Genomic DNA, 6,000 nt, shown 5'->3' on the forward strand with positions numbered 1-6,000 from the left:
GCCTATCCAATGATGGCCAACACTGTCTCCTCCACGTGTAGGCATGCCTGTCATCCTCCAGTTCTTTCTTGCTGCCTCCTGTTATGCGCTACCTTCTCCTGTAAGAAAGAGGGAAGTGTGTCAGTGAGTGTCTTGCAAAATGTTTGGGTGATGTGGCTGTCGTGATTGAATAGGTGCCAGTGTGTATGACCTGTGAATTGTGGCTTGCAACAGTGGTAATGTGTGAGGGTGAGATGCAACATCTGATTCGAAGAGTTGAGTACTGATTGAAAGCATTTGTTGCTATGGGGGTGTAGTGCGTGGAGCAGTGGATGCAGCTAATGGTGCAGTTGGTAGGAGATGCCACTTGACAGTTGAACTCACTCACCTTGACCACTCGCGTCAAAGCATTGAACTTCCTGCACTGCATCCATGTTCTTGGTGCTATGCTCCTGGCATTGACCTCGTCCGCTACTTCCTCCCACGGCTTCGAGCAAATGTCTGGAGGGCCTCTTGCCCTCACTGTTGGTACAGGATGCCTCTCCTTCTGTCCGCCTCTTCCACCAAAGCCTCTAGTGCATCATCCGAGACCCTTGGCGCACGCTCTCTCCCAGGTGCAGCCATTCTTCACCATATTCCAGCACAGACTTATTTCCCAATGGACTTCCTGCAACCACAGTGCACCTCCCCTTTAAGAGGATGCGTCCAGCCAATCAACAGTGCAGGTAGCGCTGACCGCACGCAGTAATCATTGAAATCATCAGGTGGCACGAATGTTATGTGCTGCCTGCATCGCAACCAATGGGCGCGGGGTAATTGCGCACCGCGATCCCAGCGCCCGTTTTCAGGGTTTATCCAATATAACCCCCATGGACTTTCAAAAGGCATTTGATAATGTACCACATAATAGACTTGTAAGCAAAATTAAAGTGGCAGCGTGGATACAAAATTGGCTAAGGGACAAAAAGCAAAGTGTAGTGCTGAATGGTTGTTTTTCAGACTGGAGGGAAGTGTACAGTAGTGTTCCCCAAGGGTCAGTATTAGGACCATTGCTCTTTTGGATATATATTAATGACCTGGACTTAGGTGTACAGGGTATAATTTCAAAGTTTACAAATGATACAAAATAATGTGAAGGATAGTAACAGACTTCAGGAGGACATAGACAGACTGATGAAATGGGCAGACACATGGCAGATGAAATTTAATGCCGAGAAGTGTGAAGTGATACATTTTGGTAGGAAGAATGAGGAGAGGCAATATAAACTAAAGGGTACAATTTTAAAGGGGGTACATGAACAGAGACCTGGGGGTGTATGTACACAAATCTCTGAAGGCAGCAGGACAAGTTCAGAAGGCTGTTAAAATAGCATAAGGGATCCTGGGCTTTATTAATACAGGCATAGAGTGGAAAAGCAAAGAAGTTATGCTAAACCTTTATAAAACAGCCGCCAAATCCCCTGGACCTGATGGCCTACATCCTAGGGTTTTAAAAGATGTGGCTGCAGAGATAGTGGATGCATTGGTTTTGATCTTCCAGAATTCCCTGGAAGCAGATTCAATAGTAACTTTCAAAAGAGAATCGGGTAAATACTTGAAGGGAGAAAATTTAATGGGCTATGGGGAAAGAGCAGGGGAATGGGACTAATTGGATAACTCTTTCAAAGAGTCGGCACAGGCATGATGGGCCAAATGGCCTCCTTCTGTGCTGTAACATACTACAATACAATGATAAATGAAATATATTTTTGGTAATCTAGTCATTGAGTAGAAAATGACTAAGTGGCTCATTCAAAAACCCATTTTACTCATGAAATTTTGTATGCGTGAATCTTTATATATTTTCTAAAATTAAATTATTTCAAAATTAACCCAAAGAAAAAGAATGAGGCCCAAAATTTTGTGGGGGGGGGGGGGGTCGGGGGGCGGGGGGCGGAGGAGAGGGATGCAGTGGCAGTGCAAGGGATGCATGTTGGCTGGAATCTGGGGCAGGATCCAGTTCCACCAAGTCCCGTCTCTATTTTGACATTCTGAAGTTCTGCTGGAAATGGCAGCAGGAGTTTCTTGCACCCATCTCCCCCTTTCATTCTGACATTACAGGAAGAGACCGGACTGGCGTGATGACATCAGCCATCCTAAATTTTGCCAGCTCGACCTTAGTTGCCCCCATTTTACTGTTTGGAAGCATGACGCAGGCATACAATGCATGCCAGGACTAGATCCTGGCGGAAGTGTGGCCTAGCCACTTTTTAAATGTTCGTTTTCATAAGGCAAATCTAAACTCTGGATCTACCAGCCCTCCTTTTTACTTCCACCAGGTCAGCCAGCTCTGGTATGCTGCAGCAAAAAGTCTTCTCCTTCCCTCAATGTGATGGCTGCCCCAGTTGCTCTGGAGTTGTACGAGTGTTTGCCCAAAACATTGAAATTAGCCTAAACCCACAATTTCAGAAAGGTTCAAGGACCTGGTCAATAAGCGTTTGAAAGTTCCACTCCACCCCAGATCCATGCCCCCACTCAAGGCCTTCCCTGTATTTTCTGGCTCATGATTCTATATAAAGCAGGATTAGCAGGAGACAAAGGTTATTCACAACTTGATCAATATAAAAATATGAACACTGGACCATCATGTTAAAGGGACTATTTTACAAATTGTGGAAAAGTCTTTGGGATAGTTTTCAAAATATTTCTTATACATTTTCAGTCATGAACGTGCGTATTTTATGTTCAGTGACAAACGCCTAATCAAGGAGGATATTCACATCTTGAAAGGAGCCCCTTTCAGCTAAATCCAGTGTTTATTCTCCCGCAGAAACCATTGAAAGAAATCCTTGTAGCAAATCATAAAGATCAGGCAAAATGAATTACGTCAATGTTTCAGCGTCTTAAAGCTGCCAGAAGTGTAAATGGAAAATGGAAATTCACAGATGAAACTTCCAGGTTGTGATGTTCTCCATCTGGAGTGAAGACTGCCCCCACAATTTTATTTTAATATTATTTACACCATCCTGCCATTTTCAGTGAATCTGATGACGTTCTCCACTGTTTTTAAGACTTGTGTCTCTTGATATGTAACAGCAGCAAGATTGGCAGTGTAGAGTGTTAGAATTCCTGCTGCTGCTGAGTCTCTTGACCTGGTGTATAACAATCTGATGACAACAATGCTGTCATCTTTACATTGCATTTTACTAATACTCAGATTTTCTGAAATGACTTTTATATCATGAAATGTTCAGACTGTCATTTCCTATTCCACATTTTGATTTTCAAAAACAGACCAGATTCAAAAGCTTTATTTTGCTCTGTGCGTATTTCCAATCAACAAGACTTTGAACGCTGCATTCTTTTTCAGCGTGCTACATTTCACATGCAGTAGATAACTTTCTGTATGCTTTATGATTTTAGTTTCCCAAAAAAGCAAGTTATAAGCCCCTATTTTAACTTGGGGCACTTGGAGAAGGCAGGCTGCGGGGTGGGTGGGAGACCCCCATGGACCCCCGGTCCTCACTTGAATAAGAATGATTCACACGAGCATTGGGCTGCCCTCCCAATGCTCGTGTGAATCGGGCAGCCTGCCAAGCTCATGTGCGCCACTTCTGGGTCCAATGTCTGAAGGTCATTTAAAGCGGGGATGTATCTCTTATACCGAATTACCTCTGCACTTCATTAGGAGTGTTCCTTCAGGAAGCCTAACCAAATCTTCAGTACCCAACTGAGGGAGAGAGAGAGAGATAGAGAGACAGAGAGATAGAGAGAGATGAACAGGAGAGCTTTCATGGCTTCTCAGATGCTGCCCTGGAGGTTTTAATTGTGGAGTTGAGGGCAAGGAGGGAGGACCTCTTCCCCACTGCAAGAGGGTCCCCAGGGCAACAGTAGTCAAGGACTGGACACAGGTCACAAACAGGGTCAGTGACACCTGCATCAGCCCCAAGACATGGCTGCAATACTGAAAGCAATTCAATGACTTCACAAGAGCAGCTCTTCATCACTCCACCTCTCTCTGCAGCACTTCACAACACTTCTTTCATCCCCTCCCCCATCACTCTCAACAATTTCCTCCCCTCCATCACATCCTTCAAATTCCTATCAGAGGGGCACATTGTAACACCACTCAATCTCATTACAAGCACACTCACCTCTTCCTTTCCACTCCTCACACCACACACTAGCACCATTCTCTTCTTAAATACAACCACCAACTCCTCCCCACTCCTTCCTCACTTTACATCACACACACTTCCTTTAACATTCATCACATCCCCATCCTCATTCCATCTTACTGCTTCTCCACCTCTCAACACATCCACTATATTCACAAGACACACACATCTCCACTTATCTTTTCAACAACCACTCATCAACCCTCTCTTTCTGCAGGATAAAACAGTCATAAATGCAAAAGAGAGGAACAAGAGTGAGGGATGATTTTTTAAAATTTTTTTTATTCGTTCACGGGATGTGGGCGTCGCTGGCAAGGCCGGCATTTATTGCCCATCCCTAATTGCCCTCGAGAAGGTGGTGGTGAGCCGCCTTCTTGAACCGCTGCAGTCCGTGTGGTGACGGTTCTCCCACAGTGCTGTTAGGAAGGGAGTTCCAGGATTTTGACCCAGCGACAATGAAGGAACGGCGATATATTTCCAAGTCGGGATGGTGTGTGACTTGGAGGGGAATGTGCAGGTGGTGTTGTTCCCATGCGCCTGCTGCCCTTGTCCTTCTAGGTGGTAGAGGTCGCGGGTTTGGGAGGTGCTGTCGAAGAAGCCTTGGCGAGTTGCTGCAGTGCATCCTGTGGATGGTGCACACTGCAGCCACAGTGCGCCGGTGGTGAAGGGAGTGAATGTTTAGGGTGGTGGATGGGGTGCCAATCAAGCGGGCTGCTTTATCTTGGATGGTGTCGAGCTTCTTGAGTGTTGTTGGAGCTGCACTCATCCAGGCAAGTGGAGAGTATTCCATCACACTCCTGACTTGTGCCTTGTACATGGTGGAAAGGCTTTGGGGAGTCAGGAGGTGAGTCACTCGCCGCAGAATACCCAGCCTCTGACCTGCTCTCGTAGCCACAGTATTTATATGGCTGGTCCAGTTAAGTTTCTGGTCAATGGTGACCCCCAGGATGTTGATGGTGGGGGATTCGGCGATGGTAATGCCGTTGAATGTCAAGGTGAGGTGGTTAGACTCTCTCTTGTTGGAGATGGTCATTGCCTGGCACTTATCTGGCGCGAATGTTACTTGCCACTTATGAGCCCAAGCCTGGATGTTGTCCAGGTCTTGCTGCATGCGGGCTCGGACTGCTTCATTATCTGAGGGGTTGCGAATGGAACTGAACACTGTGCAGTCATCAGCGAACATCCCCATTTCTGACCTTATGATGGAGGGAAGGTCATTGATGAAGCAGCTGAAGATGGTTGGGCCTAGGACACTGCCCTGAGAAACTCCTGCAGAAATGCCCTGGGGCTGAGATGATTGGCCTCCAACAACCACTACCATCTTCCTTTGTGCTAGGTATGACTCCAGCCACTGGAGAGTTTTCCCCCTGATTCCCATTGACTTCAATTTTACTAGGGCTCCTTGGTGCCACACTCGGTCAAATGCTGCCTTGATGTCAAGGGCAGTCACTCTCACCTCACCTCTGGAATTCAGCTGTTTTGTCCATGTTTGGACCAAGGCTGTAATGAGGTCTGGAGCCGAGTGGTCCTGGCGGAACCCAAACTAAGCATCGGTGAGCAGGTTATTGGTGAGTAAGTGCCGCTTCATAGCACTGTCGACGACACCTTCCATCACTTTGCTGATGATTGAGAGTAGACTGATGGGGCGGTAATTGGCCGGATTGGATTTGTCCTGCTTTTTGTGGACAGGACATACCTGGGCAATTTTCCACATTGTCGGGTGGATGCCAGTGTTGTAGCTGTACTGGAACAGCTTGGCTAGAGGCGCAGCTAGTTCTGGAGCACAAGACTTCAGCACGACAGCTGGGATGTTTTCTGGGCCCATAGCCTTTGCTGTATCCAGTGCACTCAGCCGTTTCTTGAT

Source organism: Heptranchias perlo, chromosome 14 (genome assembly GCF_035084215.1).
Source record: "Heptranchias perlo isolate sHepPer1 chromosome 14, sHepPer1.hap1, whole genome shotgun sequence".
In the NCBI taxonomy this organism is placed as follows: domain Eukaryota; kingdom Metazoa; phylum Chordata; class Chondrichthyes; order Hexanchiformes; family Hexanchidae; genus Heptranchias; species Heptranchias perlo.